Here is a 17,985-nt window from a genome sequence, read left to right as displayed (position 1 = left end):
GAGCGCGGACTTGAAAAACAAATCGAAGGAAGACAATAGTACATGACAGGGTGTCCGCTAGACTCTGTATTCAGTAAACGGAGAAACTGGTCCCCGTTCTGCTGTTGAAAACAGAATATTGTGTACAAAAAAGCAATTATATTGTACTTTACATTCCTGCACCTGCTGCTATAATTTCTTTTATCTCAAAAGGGCTCCAATGTTAAACTCAGATGAAATTATATTTTATATTTGATCATTTTGATATATGTACGAGGATCATCAGTAAATAATGTACCAATTTTCTACAGACGTTAATGTACAGGGTGTTCCAAAAGAATGTATACATTTATTGAAATTGAATATCTCTTTAATTAAAGGCGATAGAAATGTAGTTTTTGTGGGTAAGTATTCAGATGGCAATGAAAAACATAACAACACTTTCTTTTGTTTCAACATTGTAAACATGGTGTTATTGTTGGCTCCATGGAAACGCATGCTAAAGTGTTATTGGGAAACAGAGAGTGTGAATGAGGTATGACGATGTTGGAGGGCTGAATTTGGAACACCATCATTACCAAGGGTAACAGTGGCAAGAATCTGAGATACGTTTGAAATCAGAGGAACAGTACAAGATTAGAAGAAGGGACATTGCGGAAAAAAGAAATGTTCAGCAGATAATGAAAGTGTTGATGCAGTGATCCTGGCATACACACAATCCCAAATAAATCTGCAAGGCAATGCTTTCGTGAGATTGGGACCTGCAAATGCAGTGTTCATAGAATTCAGGGGGCTCAGAAGCTGAAGCCTTACATTCCAAGATTTTTCCACCATGCTCTTAATGAGGATGATCCCGATAGGTGAAGCCAATTTTGTGAGTGGTTCATTAACAGATGCGAGGAAGAGCAATATTTCCACGATCTATTTCTTCGGTCAGATGAAGTGACCTTTAAACTTAATGGAACAATTAACTACCATAATTGCGTGTACTGGGCCAGTGACAACCCATACGTTACAGAGGAAAGACATTATCTACCAGGAGTATGAGTCTAATTTAGTCTTCTGGAAGATTAATTGGGCTGTACTATTTTCGAAACACTGTCACAGGTGACTCTTACTTAGAAATGTTGCATATGATAACTCCTGGTCTTAACGATTTTTTTCAAAATGAAGATTATTGCTTTCAGCAGGTGGTGCACCACATCACTTTCACATTGATGTGAGAGTATTTGTCAGCTGTACATTCCCTGCAAGATGGATAGGACAAAGAGGGAGTGTGGACTTTCCAGCTTGATCACCTGATTTAACTCCTCTAGACTTCTGTCTGTGGGGCACTCTCAAGAACACAGTTTACACTGCAAGACCACAAACACTCGACGATCTTAGAGAACAAATTAGGCCTGTGATGCTATTAAATTAGGAACAATGCAGTTGGCATGTCGTTCTGTTCTAAGTCATTGTCGATGATGTATTGCGGCTGAAGGAGGCCATTTTGAATATTTACCACCTTTAGTTGGACCTTAAGGTACACCACAAATATTGTACTATATTTCTATCTCCTTTAATTAAAGAGATATTCAGTTTCAAAGAGTGTATACATTATTTTCGGACACCCTGTAGATAGAAAAACGTTATTTTAAGTACATTACGTAGGTTAATATTATCTTTAGCGACTGTAATAAAGGACTTACGAAGTTCAAACGCGTTTCGCTTTATTTTAATGCATCTTCAGTGCTCACGTTTCTTTTCCTTACGTTATTACCAACATTCTTCTACAAATATGTGTTCGGTTTTTGTTTACATCACTTTCATCGGCGCAGAATATATTTACTTATCTATGTTCTGTAGGTCCACTGCCATTTCGCTCTTCGCTCTTTCGTGTACTTTGTTTTCATACAAAGTACAAGAAATGTCGAGATGGCAGGGGACCTACACAACGTGAAAGTGGAAATATATTTCGTGTCAGTGAAAGCGCTATGTACGAAAATCTAACGCATATGTATAGGAGATTGCAAATAATGACGTACGGAAACAAAAAGCCTGACCACTGAAGATGCTTTAAATTAAAGCGAAACGCGTTTGGTCTTAGCAAGAGTTTTAACACATTCGCAAAGGCGGTATCCATTAGCATTATAAAAGTGTACGTGTGTGTGTGTGTGTGTGTGTGTGTGTGTGTGTGTGTGTGTGTGTGTGTTCCACATCTCCGAAGCCAGTGGACCGCTTTCAACCAAACTTGGCTACACACACACGTTACTGTCAGTCATCAATCAATTTGGGGGTAAGAACCACCTACTTATCAGAGGGGGTGGGGTGCGGGTGGGGGTGAAAAAGAAGCGTAGCCCGAGACACATGAATTCCCAGACTTAATTCAACTAGTATTAGAGAATGAGAGTAGATAGCGACTTGCAACAAGTATTACACATATTTCAAACCTTAAAGAAACGTTTTCTCACTGGCAACTCCTACAAAATGACGAAGGGAAAATTTTTTATCGTTTACTACTTTTCCGCTGTTCCTGCAGTAAAAGTACCACACATGGCATGCAGTCATAATTTATCACGTCTTTATTACTAATTGTATTCACGACACATCCACAAATACTTTGCACATGTACCACTGAATGTAAGTACGACACCTAAATCAGGAGATATGACGTCAGAACATTAAGCACTAGGCCAAACGCTGCGTTGCACGTACGTGCACACAGCTATAAAGAAATAGCTGGGCAACGCCCACCTTTCTAAGCTAGTTAGCGTACATAACTTGTACAACTGCGACGGCGGGGAAATAGGCCGTGGAACGAAAGAGGAGCTTCAAATCGGATGTTTCTCCTACACGTGAGCGAAGTTTCGGACATGTCCCGAAAGAACAGACTCCACCCATTCATACACGAAAATAAAATAATTTGGGGTATTAGGCCACGTCATTATGAAACATAAAACAACTAACATGCCACCGTTATGACCGATTTTGTAGTGGTCGTCTTCAGAGCGACTTACTGTTAGCCAACCTGAAGAAAAGCACTACTCCGACGGTCAAAACGTCTAAACCGCATACAGATTCACTGTGGAATTCTGGCGGTATATGGACCAAATACAATGTCACGGCCAGAAGTAGTGAAGTAGTGACAACAATTTGACGAGAGCCCCACAGACGTGACTGATGCTGACTGGGAATTCTAGATCTTGCACCATGCGACTTCCAGCTTTTCGGCAAGCTGGAACAGTATCTTAGGAGAAAGAGATTTTCCAACGATGATGACTTTCATACAGAGGTTGTCAAATGGCTGCGTGACCAAGTCTTTTCCTGAATGATGGCACCGGTCTCAATATACTTCTAAATTTGATAACTTTCAACATACAACTGCTTAGAAGAACAGCTAGATAGTTACAGAAGGTAGTTACATTGCGTAAATTGATAATTTTATGCTTGGTGTTGGGAGGACGAAGTATATTAGGAAATGATTAGCTGGTTTAGTACCTTGTCCCTTATGTTTGAGTTCACAGTGATGTTATCTGATGACCACAACTCGTTATTTCATTGTTTTTCAGATGAATGTTTGCTTGACAAGAACCAAACGGCTTCTCAACGCAATACGTGACAAGCGTCACAATACTTTCAGAAGAAGATAATTTTACAAATACCCGAAACCTAGGATTTTTTCGTTCTTTCCAAGACTGCAAATAACACATAAATAGATGTGGAAGAGGTTGAAATAAAGTTCATTAGCTTGTTCACCTACTACTCCTGCTATAAAAATATGTGAGCGTTTGACAGTGGTTACCACCTCTGCATCTGTTATATTTTTTTAAAAACAATAGTGCTTGGACAATGCACAGAACGGAAAATCGTCGCAGTGACATTAACATCCCAGAAATTCAACAGGTTATCTGTTATTTAATAGTCACGTAACTATAGGGTTGTAGGGCATTAGGGCTCTCAAAATGAAAGACAAACGTAACTGAACTCTCCTAATTCCCAGGTTCTACTTCGAGGCGATACTGAATGCTGCTGCTAATCTGACAAACTAATATGTTACTATCTCTATGTAAAAACTTGAGAAAGCAACAGCAACTGCCCACTCGTTACGGTTCATGAAGTTGGTACTTGTTTGGAACAGTCTCTCTCCGTCGGCCAACGCCATCCATACCGCGTCTCGTGGTACGTGCGTTACTTTCGATAACACAGTCAGTAAATTTGGAGGGAAGCAGGCGGCTAATCTCTGATACGTGGACAGAAAGGCGTACTCTGAGAGGAAAGCTGTGGCATCCAGCGTCACCATGCCTGTGGCAAGCCGATTAGTGCCAGCAACTGCCCACAGTAAGCATTTCGGGAAACATGACCATTTCCACGAAAACTGTCATCCAGCAGGCACTCGTGCTCTGACTGTAAGACACCGAGAAAAGCCTTTTCCTGAACCTGCATGAGTGACGAGCCCTCCAGACGCTTGCTAACGAGAAATCGAACACTTTCCACTCCCATCAAAACGTGCCAAGTTTACACAATTAATCACCGCGTAATCGTAACAGAGCTCAATCAAACTTGCAAAGTGATATGTTATAGTCCTGTTACAAGAAACACAAGTATTTCCCGGGAGACCATTGAAGTATCCCTCGGAAAATCCATTCGCCTTACTGGATTTCTTCTCACATCATGGAACCTTATATCTAAATATTCCACAGTGTATTTAAAATGGTGGCACTCACATTAACAATCGACGAAGTCGAAAATTAACGACAAAGGACATTTTTGAATGTACAGGGTGTCTATAGTTAAAGTTCCAGTATCAAGACGCTACAGAGAGAGAAACACTGTTAAGAATGACGTCAAATTTGAACAGCATATTGTTGATGCAGGGAGAAACGTCATGGAACAAAAAAAATGACGAAAATTTGACTAAAAGATGACGTCAGAATATGCACACCAACAGATGCGCAGTTTGCCTCAGGGACGGCCAACGTGACTTTCTCTATGAAGGATCGCGCGCTGCTGGTATAGCTCTTTTACAAGAACGGGGACAATGTGCCAATAACCATGCAGAAGTTAAGGACACTCGAGATATGAAACAAGGCATTGGTCCAATATTTACTAAGTCTGGAGAAAATGGTCACAAAATTCGAAAATACATGTTCTTTTGAAGTGCAGTGTGGCAGAGGGAGGAATGCAGCTGATCCGACGTCTGTCGAAAATGTGGCCACAGCATTGCAGGAGGGACTGAACACATATATGACTGGATTTCATCATTATTGCACCCCCCCCCCCCTTATCTATCATTTTTGTTTTTTTATCAGACTACGTGGTATCAAGTTAAACAGGACTATAGAGAGACCATCACTCTGTTTCATCCCGTCTATGAAGTTAAAGCTCTACGAATCACCGTCCGTTGGACTGGTCTGTGACCCAAAAGACTGATTTCAAGGGAAGGAGTTGATTGGTACGGGGTGTTTCACAATGTTTTGACTAATCGTGAAACAAGGTTGAAGATTTTACACGAGGAGCAACGTTTATTCAAGTTTACTTATGAAATACTACATCGGACAAATAATGACCATTCACGACTGCACAATATTCGAAGCGTTTCACCAAGTTTTTGAACCCACCTTTCGTAAAAGCTGGAGGAATTCTGGAAATTTCGTCGTGAATTCGATCTTTTAACTGTTGCAAGCTTCTCCGCTGGTGGGAATACACTCCCGCCTTCAAATAACCCTATGGGTCAAAAAAGTCTACCATGGTTCCATCAGGCGAGCAAGGCGGCCATTCGACACAAACGCGTTTAATACTTATGCGATTACTAAACGCTGCATGGATAACTTGCAAGGTTTTGTTGAATGTGTGGAATGTCTTGTTGTAATCAAGTTTTCGTAACGAGAGACGAAGTCTTGCCTGTGAACTGCTGCACACCCACGTACGATGTTCTCGAGAGTTCGGACGGTTTCCCGTGGGCCACTTGACTTTCGATTCGATGCTCTGGCAGTTGCATAGAATTTTCTGACCCAATTCAATATTGTTCCACGAGCAAGAATTGGATATCGCAGCTGAATATTGAAATGCTTACGAAAGCCACGTTGCACACTTACGACAGATTCACCGAAGCGGAAATGGCACTCCATCGCGAACGCACGATGATGCTTCGACCAGTACGACATCTTTACTGGCCAGTAAGACTCCGAAAAGTTCCTATTTTTCGAAAACAGGACGGTGGGTCAAAATATAAGTCCTAGAGAGTCGATATCACCAAAGAGTGACACACCTAACGGAGCATCGAACACGGCATCTGCAATAGATCTGTTGAGGCCGCTCGGCCGGAACGTCCGGAATGCAGCGAATAACGCGGCGGCTCGCGTGAGAACAGCCCCTGGGTTTCCGCTGCGGCCACCCCACGGCCGCGGGGTCGCAGAACCAAACGATTCGGCACGTACGCTTTGTCCCGGCTCCCTCGCGTCGCTGTCGTTACTCCCACCGAGAATTCCTCAATTTAGGGACTCGTCGTTCCACGTCACCCGATGCGAAACGGTTTTCTGACTCAGGCAATTCGTAGGGGACTTTCCACGGCAGTGGCGCACGATCGAGCAAACGTACGACAAAAAGTCTGTATTCGTAGGTGTTTGTACTGACGCGCCTTCGTGAGTGAAATTAAGGAAAAGCCGTGAAGCAAGGACACTCGGCTCCGAGCTATAGAACCGAAGAATAAATTTTCGCCATAAGGAAATTCCGTTGGGAGATGTGAGGAGTGCAGAATTCTTACTCACAAAAATTGTGAGTCTGTGTCGAAAGCCAATATCAAACCAGTGATCTCTAATGTTTTCTCGGCGTAGTTGATTGATGGTGTGGTTACAGGTAGTCAGCCTAGTTGTTGCCTCCCTTTTATGCACAATATCACGACGACCAACCCAGGTGTCTTCTTCAGGTGCTGCGAATTGTATCTGTACTCGGTACCCGGACTCTAATCGCACTGTGAACTATTATGAGGCACGCACCACTGTTATAGCCGAGTTCGACTCCCGAAGCCCATCACGCGCTGTAAGATTCTTGTTCTTCGGAGCCTGTACGAATATTCTGCGAAACGCACATTTTCTCAGCGTTTCGCATCTCTGATAGATGTGATGGTCTGCGAGATCTTAATAAACTGAGTGCCGGACCCCAAGTCTTGTTTAAACTGTTACCTCCGTACCGGCTGGTTCAAATGGCTCTGAGCACTATGGGACTTAACTTCGGAGGTCATCAGTCCCATAGAACTTAGAAGTACTTAACCTTAACTAGCCTAATGACATCACACACATCCATGCCCGAGGCAGGATTCGAATCTGCGACCTTAGCGGTCGCTCGCTTCCAGACTGTAGCGCCTAGAACCTCTAGGCCACTCCGGCCGGCTCACTCGCGTAGACTGTATGGTATTAAAATATTTTTTTACCTGTCTTTAATCGAATTTTTGTGGTGTTCTCAAATTGCAACACCTTCTGAACTTTTCACGCTAATTGAAGCCATAGAAGCATAGCCTTTTCCGAATGTAGTTATGACCAAAATGCGATTCTGGGTAGCTGAAGTCCAAGATTTTTGTTAATCATGCCTTTTGCGTTCTTGTGGTGATATTTCCATAGAATATGAAGATGGCATCTGTTCTTTCGGACATGTCCGAAAGAACAGATGCCGTCTTCGCATCGTTTAAAGCTAATCGGCTGATGACCTTCTTCAGTGCGGATGCACACGATTTGCCTGAACTCTTACGGAACTCGGTGGATTGTCTGCCGCGAGTACTGAGTATAATGGCAGGGGCACTAAGAATGTAGTGTGAGGACTATAAGCTGAGAATGTGGGTCTCATGGGGAGCGTGCCGGCGATAAATCCCTGCAGTCGACCTGTCCTCTGTGCCCTCGGTGGCTCAGATGGAAAATACATTAACAAACAACTCAGTCAGATTTGTCATCAATGGACACATTAGCCGCCCGATTGACGTCACCAGCTCCATTAGGCAAGGGTGTCCAATGTCAATGGCACTCTTCGCCATTGCCATCGAGCCCCTGCTTGCCTCCCTTATGAAACATCTACAAGGACTACAAATATATGGAGAAAAGATCGTGTGCAAGGCATACGCTGGTGATTTTGGCTTCCTAGTCGTGAATGGCGCTGAAGTACAGAACGCACTACGAATAGTAACAAAATATGAACAGGCATCTGGTCCAAAACTTAATAGAACAAAGTCGGGGATTTTCAACATCGGCCGTGGAATTGGGACGCAAACGCAGGATCTGTTACGCGAGCTTGTAACCATGAAATGTCTCGGCATAGATTTTAAAAGAAATATCAAGCACACTATTGCTGCGAATTATCGAAAATTACTTAACAGCATACGCGCCTCTGTTCAAGCACATAGTATTAGAAAACTCGATGAACTTCAAAAAGTAACAGTGGCAAATGTATACATCACATCCACAGTTAATTATGTAGCACAAGTTCTGCCACCACCTGCGACTTTGTTGAAAAGCATCGCATCTGCACTAGGACACTTTGTGAGCCGCGGACATATATTCAAAGTCAAATATGACATTCTGATGCTCCCTACGAAATGTGGTGGGTTAAATCTTACCGATGTCAGCAAAATAGCGCAAGCCTTATACCTTGCTACCACATACAAACAATGGAAAGAGCCAAGTGGTACCCTTGCTGCACATTTGTTAAACGAAATAGCTCCTGCTGACGTCAGTGCACCTATAAATGTCCAACACATACCCAACGGACTATACCATTTGAAATACTTTTTCGTAGAATACAGCTACATACAGGCAAGGATTCCTGAAAAAGACATCATGAAAGTAAAAGAACTTTATAATAACTTGATGAAAAACAAACCCAGAAACGATGTAGAACAAAAGTATCCTTGTTATAACTGGGAAACAATATGGGAAAATATTCACTGCCGGAACCTGCCAATGTATGTCAAATCGACCTGGTACTTTGCTGTAAACAGAAAAATTACGACGAACTTTAAACTTCACTCTATTCGATTGGCCGAGTCACCGCTGTGTACATTATGTAAAATACCAGATACCGAAGAGCATAGATTGCTGTGTGACAGGGTAAAAGAAACATGGCTCTACATAAGACAAAAGATAGCGAGCGTCAGCAGAACTACGCCCAATGCCGTTACGACTGCTGAATTTTTAAACCCTGACGGTATACCTTACCCTAAAACAAAACGAAATGCAATTAACTGGTTGAAAGCCAAACGATGCATTACGTCCTAACAAAAGAATCAAGCAATAGGGAGGAATTCTGGGTATACCTTACAACTGAGCACCACAAGTTGATGTGTACTAAAAAATACAAAGAAAATTACGCAAATTTTTAACTAAAACAATCCTGTAACCAATAGAAATGCGTAATTTACATTACACATCCAAGCATTTCGTATATTAGACGAATGATTTTTGGTTAAAGTTTGTACTTCATGTAGCAGGAGGAGGATTTCCAACAGAAAGTAATCAGAGAAGATCATCAGTATAGACCAGTTAAGCCTATGTGTATCTCTTACTTCGTTTTCGGGGAAGCACAGTGATGAAACTGGTATACACCCTTTATTTAGTTTCTGTCTTTCTTTCCTTTTCTTTTCACAAGAAGACACATTTATGTTAATTAAGTGTAAAATCAAGCAGAAGAAGCCTATTTTACTTCATTACCTTCTGAAAAAGGAAATTTTACTTATCAGCAATAATGAGTTTGCTTCTTTCCGTTTTTCCACGGACGGAGAACGAAATTTACAGATGCAGTTACATTTCCATAACAATTATGTGACTGCCTTCTCAATGGAATTTACATTTATTTTTATTCAAGCCATGTTGCAAACAAAGGCAACAGAAGGGGCATACTTCGTTCGTCGTTCAGAAGAAGCGCGTTTCCACATCATCAAGATATTCATTCTTAAAGGCGGAGAAACCGGGCCGAGAAGGCAACACTTGGCGAGCGTAAAGGACGGGTTGAAGGAGAGGAAGGAGACCCGGAAAAAAAATAAAAGCGTCTGCTGTGTAAGCAGGAGACCCGGGTTCGGATCCCGGTCGGGGCACACATTTTGAACTGTCCCCGTTGATGTATATCAACGCCCATTAGCAGATAATGGTATTGATTTCATTGTAATTTCCGTAGAATGTTTCATCACTTAATACACATTTCGTTATATCTGACCGAGAAGCGAAATACCAATTTTCATAGATTTTGCTCTAATTTTTTTTAATATAACGGAATATTTTCGTAAAAAAATTTATACCCCATTTCATCTCCCTTAGGATTTGAATGTTAAAAAGAAAACAGTGCAACTTTCTTTTCTTTATTTCTAACAGGGAAGCCAAATAGCAGTTTTCATAGATTTAGCTTTGAAAATGCTTTCATAATGAATAATTTCATAAAACTTTTCATCCCCTATTTCATTCCCTTGGGAGGCTGAATTTCCAGAAACAATAAAGACATTGAAACACGTATTTTATTGTTTCTTATCGAGGCGTTAGTTACCAATTTTCATAGATGTACTTTTAATAATGCTGTAGTTGTTCATTGATAATGACTTTTTTAAAAAGATTCACTCGCTGATTTGCCGACATAGGATTAAATTTCCAAAAATGGTAAAACATGTATTTCTTTATTCTAACAGAGCAACCATTTTTGTAGGTGTAGCTTCAAAATTGCCTTTATAGCAACAATATTTCGAAACACGTTTCATTCCCTACTGCATCCACTTACCGGTGGAATCTCGAGAAATCTCTTCTTAAACGACGCCTTTAGATCGACCGGTTGGGCTGGGCAATGATGAGTCAGTCAGTCAGGATATTGATTTTTATATGTACAGATTGCATTTCCTGGTATTCTACAAAGGAATCACAATCTGCAAGCAGTGCTACTGAGACTATGTAATCATTCTATTCCATGTCCCTACAAACTTTTACATCCAGGTATTTGTATGATCTGACCGATTCAAACTGTGACTGACTGAAGTTGAAGTCGTAGCATACTGCGTTTTTTCGTGTTGTGAATTGTACGGCCTTACATTTTTGAACGTTTAAAGTGAACTGCCAGTCTTTGTACCACTTCGAAATTTACCATGATCTGAATGAATATTTGTGCAGCTTTTTCAGACAGTACTTCATTCTAGATAACTGCATAATCTGTGAACAGTGTCAGGTTGCTATTTATAACGTCAGAATGGTCGTTAATGTACAACATGAACAGCAATGATCCCAACACACTTTCTGGGGGGACTAAGGAAGTTACGTCTACATCCGTCGATAACTCACCATCCAACACGATAAGCTGTGTCCTCCCTACTAAGAAATCCTCAGCCTAGTTACTGGTTTCGCTCGATGGCCCATGCGATCCTACATTTGATAACAAGCGTTAAGTATGGTATTGAGTCAAAAGATTTTCGGAAATAGAGAAATATTGCACCTACCTGAGTGCCTTGATTTATGGCTTTCCGGACGTCATGTGAGAAAACTGAGAGTGGGTTTCACACGATCGATGTTTTCGGGACCATGCTGTTTGGTACAGGTGTGAAGGAGATCATTCTGTTCGAGATACGTCATTATGTTTGAGCACGTAATATGTTCTTCGATTCTTCAACAAATGCATGCCAAGAATATTAGATGATAGTTTTTTGGATTACTTCTGCTGCCCTTTCTGTAGACAGATGTGACCTGCGCTTTCTTTCAACTACTGAGCACAGTTTTTGGGATCTACGGTACACATTACTATTATACAGTATTCTGTCTAGAGGCAGGTCCGTGTATTTGTAGGGAGAATACATAATTCCAGTGTTCCCTGTCTTCAGATTCTTCCTTCAGTCTTCTGTATCTCCTTCCATCTTGCCTGCCATCCAGATGCTGAATTCTTCTTCTTCCTCGTCTTGTAGTTCCTGTGCTTTCCCTTCGATGACGTTGTATATGAGCCCCTCGTGACTGTGTGTCCGATCCAGTTGGCCTTTCTCTTTGTCACCCTGTATGTCCAAATGATCTTCTCTATTCTTCTCCAGCGCCACATTTCGAAACGGTCCAGGAATTCTTTTCTCCATTTTCCTCACGGCCCACGTCTCCGCTCCGTACAGAGCAATGGTCCAAATGTAACACTTCACCAGTTTCTTTCTTAACTCCAAATTCAACTTGCTGATCATCAGGTTCCTCTTCTTGTTGAATGCGCCTCTGGCCATGGCAATTCTTTCATGAATTTCATTTTTGCAGCGGGCATCTTTTACCAGCAATCTTACCAAGTACTTAAACTGCATCACATTCTCCAGTTCCGGATTGTGTACAGTTATCCTCAAAGGTTTCTCTCGTTTCGATATCCGCATCACTTTCCATTCCTCGATGTTGATTTCCATGCCATGTTTCATCTACATCTATATCATACTCAGCAAGCCACCCAATGTAGCATGGTGGAGGGTACTTTGTACCACTAACTGAGCCCTCCAACCCTGTTCCACTCGCGAATAACGCATGGGAAGAATGATTGTCGGTAAACTTATGTGTTGGCTCCAATTTCTCGAATTTTCTCCTTGTAGTCATTATGCGAGACGTATGTGGGGGAAAGTAACATGTTATCCGACTCATCCTGGAAAGTGTTCTCTCAAATTTCAATAGTAAATCTTTCCAGTTCACACCAACCGGTTCATAACGTGTTATAGTGGTCTTCGATTTTTGGCAAGCACTACCAGGCCATCTGCGTACTTGATGGAATTGATGAGTCTTCCTCTTAGCCGGCCGCGGTGGTCTAGCGGTTCTAGGCGCTCAGTCCGGAACAGCGCGACTGCTACGGTCGCAGGTTCGAATCCTGCCTCGGGCATGGATGTGTGTGATGTTCTTAGGTTAGTTAGGTTTAAGTAGTTCTAAGTTCTAGGGGACTGACGACCACAGATGTTAAGTCCCATAGTGCTCAGAGCCATTTGAACCATTTTTTTCTTCCTCCTATCCTGGAGTTTCCACATCCTTTCAGAGCTTCTGTCGCAAGTCATTCTCCATACAGGTTGAAGAGACGCGGCGATAGGCATCCTTGTCTGACTCCTCTTCCCATATCCATGCTGTTTGTTTCTCTGTAGCTCAGTCGCATCTTTTTTGTCCCAGGCTCAAGTTGAGAATCAGTCTCCGTCCTCTTCAGTTGATTCCCATCTCCTTGAGGATGTTCAGGAATTTTGTCGAACAGCCAGTCTATAAAAGAAGTACAAACTTCTTCGTTAACACTCAAAACACTCTCCGACAAAATCCTTACCATGCCGATGGCGTCTCTGGTTCCTTTTCCTTTTCTAAATCCAAACTAGTCCTCTCCAATTACTTCTTCAGTTTTGTGTTCCAACCGTCTATTAAATATTTTTGCGATGATCTTCATCAAGAGGAATCATGTGTCATCCAAAAAGTCTTTATGCCGTTCTCCAGTTTCGTAGATTTTGTTGAAGAGTAGCATCAGCGCTTTCAAATCTCCGTATCTGACTACTTTCAGCAAATCCATCGATACATCATAGTCTCCTGTAGCTTTCCTCCTCTTTAAATCCTTAAATGCCTTCTCTGCGTCAGTTGTCAGTACGCTGGGCCCATTTTCGTTTTCGTTAATAGCCTCCTCTGTCTTTGTTTCGATGTCTTGCGGGCGAAGTTCCTTATCGTATAGTTTCTTTACGAATTCTTCACATATTTTCAGCACCTCCGCTTGCTCGGTAACCATTTTTCCTCTAGAGTCTTCTCTTCCAAAGGTCCTTACTCGTTTGTTCTCGCTCCCTCCCAGCTACTTCGTTTTTGGTACATAAGGCTGTGCCTTCCTCTTCTTTGCAGTTCCTCTATTTCTTCGCACATTTCTTCTATGTGTTTTTCCTTCGCTTTGTCTGTTGCTATCCTGAGTGCATTGTTAAGTCTTTTGTATTCTTCTTCATTAACATTTTTACTCTTCCTCCTTTGCTCCATGTATTCCAGCATCTCATTGGCGACCCAGGGCTTCCTCGCTCTCTTTGCTACCCGAACCTTCAGTTTTTAAGATATTTCACAAAACCAGTTTAACCTTTTGTCACTGCACTTCTGCACAATATCACCTCCCACTTCACTAAATTGTTGCTCCAAAGATTCTCTTACTGCCTCATTGTCCTGTCTTAGCTTTTCCACGCCCCATCTCTGCTTTCTTCTCCCGCCTTGTTGGATCTTCTTCAACCTTGTACTGATGTCTGCAACAGAAAGACTGCGATCCGAGTCGACATCGACAGCTGGCATAGACTTGGCATCTTTCAAGCTGCCCCTAAATCTATGTTAGACTACGACATAGTCTATGTGATATATGTTAATGTCTCCGATCTCTTCCATGTGTACTGTTTACTCCTCCTTTTCTTGAACCAAGTATTCATCACCAACAATTTGTTCCGCAGGCAGAATTCCACTAGCATCCTTCCTCTGTAGTTTCTTCATCCTAATCCATATTGTCCCACAATATTTGATTCATTACCTTGTCGAACCACACTATTTCAGTCGCCCATGGTTACGGTGTTACTCTCCCTCTGCCTTCAAAATGGATGATGTCGCCTATTTCATCGTACATTTTCTTCACTTCCTTGTCTTCATGGTCTGATGCTGGCCTGTAGACTCGAACTATCAGTCGACTACTGGATCTACGGTACATTATGGTTAAACGAGGAGTTAACTCAACCACAAATTCTGTATAGAATCTCACAGGGATTTCACTGGGTCCTGAAGCTTTGTTGAGTTTTAGCACTTCCAGCGTTTTGTCAACAGGAGTGACGCTAATATTTGCATTTATCACCTTCGCAGTGGCATGAGAATTAATTGGAGTCCTTCGTCTGCAAAAAAAACATTTGAAAACGGAGTTCAGTATTTCTGCTTTTGCTGTGCTACCTTCAGTTTCAGCCTCTGTCTCGATCACGACTGTCTGGTATTATTAAGAGCCATTATGAGTATCCATTTCTTCGGAGACGTTGTAGTGCTTCTGCGAGGCTATCCTTGTCTGAAAGTAATAGAGCTCTATGGACTAGATTGCTTAGCACCGAATTTCGTTGTAACGGAGGAGCAGAGGTAGAGGGTAGTGTGAATGGGTTTTCTATATAACTGTGATCCAAGGGTCCATCCTGTCTTATCTTTAACTAAGACGACGAACTGAGACAGTAGATAAGTTCTTCAGCTGCCTGTGCTGGGTGTATCGCTGTGACAGCGAGATGAAGGGGCAGTAAAGGAATGGAAACATGAGGATTCAGCACCGGCGAAAAGGGCGAAGATCCAAGCATCTACATCTACGTCTACATTTATACTCCGCAAGCCACCCAACAGTGTGTGGTGGAGGGCACTTTACGTTCCACTGTCATTACCTCCCTTTTCTGTTCCAGTCGCGTATGGTCCGCAGGAAAAAGGGTGATTTTGCTGCATGAAAACGCCCCAACTCATTCCTCACAGGACACATATATTATGCTTCTTCGGGGTATTAGATTTTGTTTCACCCCCCGCATTCTCTTTACATAGCACTCAGTGACTTCTTCCTCTTGGCTATGATGAAGAAATCATTGCATGTCAGGCATTCCCAGAGTGACGACGAGGTTGTTTCCGAGGTGGAATGTTTCCTGAACAGCCAAATGCAGGCTTCTGTAACCAAGATCTCCACCAAAACATCCATATTTTGAAAATGCGTAGCTTCGAATGGTGAATATGCAAAGAAGGACGAAATCAAGACCACAGTTTGATTTTTTTGGAAGTGATAATTAAAACTGTATGACCTTCGAACCCCCCTCCCTTTCCAGACATGAAGTTTCGTTCCGCAGTAACTCCAGACTGCCTCGGGAGGTAGCTTGGGCGAATCGGTAATGGAGCGCAGTGCTGTGAGGAGAGGGGCTCGAACTGCCTGGCCTGTGCTGTATATAAACGTTTCCACGTGATCGCCTCGCAGTTCAATGCAGGGCTAGAACAACGTGTACTACCTCTAAAGTTCCATGTTACCCAGACAGACGCTGAAAATAAGTACTTCGTGTAAGAGAATCTGCAAACTTTTTCAAATCTGTCTGGTTTGAGAGACATGGTCCCAGAAACAAAGTAATTGTTATAATACCAGATAGTATACGTTACAAAGTTATTAAAAATTCATGAATATATACAACAGAGTGTATACCACTTAATTATACTACCATAGGTTATGGCTCACATCATAATTCTAACTTACAATTATTCATAATACATTAGCATACTAACATATTCTTCATAAAGCACATACACTATCTGACACAATGTTGGTCAGCTGAAACGGGGGGGGGGGGGGGGGAGGGAGAGAAGTGTAACTTCACAGGGTGAGGGGCTGCGTGATGTTATTTCGGTGATTACTAAATCGAGTCAAATTTAAAAAGAACTGGAAGCATAAGCCTACTTCTCAGTAGGGCAGTGCGCCTCTTCTGGCCTGGATGCATGCATTGATTCAGCTAGGAAGGATGACATTAAGCCATTGTATCCTCACCTGAGTAAAGATGATCTACAACAGTTATATTGAAGTCGGGACATAACCCCAGTGCGGCATAGGAATTGGCCACTCATAGGTCAGCAGCTGGTGACGATTCCTCGCCTGAACGTAAGTTGCAGAGTTGATAGTGGCTCTAACCGCTTGGCGAGAAATTAATGAAGTAGCCCTGTCTACAACAGTCCTTTATTCAACTTAGTACAGAGACGGGATTCCAGCAGACGGTAGATTGTTGCCCCTCGATGACGTCGGCGGCTGCCAGAGCACAGGGATCAGCAGCTGCCAGCTCAGGAGCAAGGCAAACATCACGGCCACGGGTACTGTTGTCAGTGAAGCTGCCCCTGAAGTGTACCAGATGCAGCTCTTAGCACCCTGCCCAACTCGTGGTCGCCAAGTACTACGCCAAGGTAGGCCGAAGTAAAAGGCACGTGCCCGCACTGTGCAGTGACCAGCGGTGATGGAAGACTTCAGGGACCAGTGTACAACAATAGAGAGACTGGGTCATGCCAGCCCAATCTTGAGTCTACGTCCCGCTAGGAAAGTAGCCACCAGCAGGAGGCAGTCACCCAACAGGTGAGCCAGTGTTGTAAAGGTATCAAGTCGTCTGCATATGATCTCCAGCTCAGGTGGGTACCTGCTGCTACTAGAGAGGAAAGCCTTAGTAGGTGACTGGATATTTCATTTGTCACTGCAGCCGTGTCCACAATGAAATCAGCAGCTGATCGAGACAGTGACGGTCAGCAGCATGTACATTCATTGATACAGTCCTATACAGAAAACGTCGGCGAACTTTTGAGAATGAGGATCTCTTTTGGGGAGATATTTATGACAGTCTGCTGGCCGGTACTTCTCCAATAGCAACTCCTCCTCCCCAGAAAAGACAACTGGCTGTAGTAGCTGATTCTCGCCATTTGGCGGTGATGAGTTCATTCGTTCTGCTTTTCTTGTTTAATCACCTCCATCATTGGCTCGAAAGCCAATAGCCAATGATCATGCTTTTCGGACGTCAGATAAATCGCTCCGTTTCCTCATTACGACAATGACTGCTCTGTTTTCCACATCCCCCGAATACGCTTTATATACTCTCTACTGATAGTGCTGTCACGTGCCGTCCGCGAGAGGTTAATGCACGCTGATATCGAACATTAATGTGACTGGACCGTGTAATAATAGAAACAATAATAATTGACAATAATAATAAAAATGAAAATAATATTTGGTGCTAATAATAATAGTAAAGAGCGTTAACAATGAGATAAACTAGTCTCATGTATTTGAATACATGTTTAATATTATAGAATTGGAAGGAATAGAGAAAGAGGAAAGGTGGAAATAACATTGACAGAGGCTGTTAGGAAAGAGCAAAATTTAAATAAAGAAGTTTTTCAACATGGGGGAGGGAATAATGGTGGGGGAGGGGGGACTGATGAGAGTGAGCTGCAGACTACTGTGTGTGAGAGAAGGCTAATGTGACAGAAGGTGGGCCACTAACTGTCTTCCGAAGTAAGGAAGAAATTTAATTTCTCCGATATTGTGAGGAGGATTGCT

This window comes from Schistocerca piceifrons, chromosome 5, assembly GCF_021461385.2.
Source record: "Schistocerca piceifrons isolate TAMUIC-IGC-003096 chromosome 5, iqSchPice1.1, whole genome shotgun sequence".
NCBI lineage: Eukaryota > Metazoa > Arthropoda > Insecta > Orthoptera > Acrididae > Schistocerca > Schistocerca piceifrons.
The sequence above is the reverse complement of the archived record's forward strand: the minus strand, read 5'-3'. Positions refer to the sequence as shown.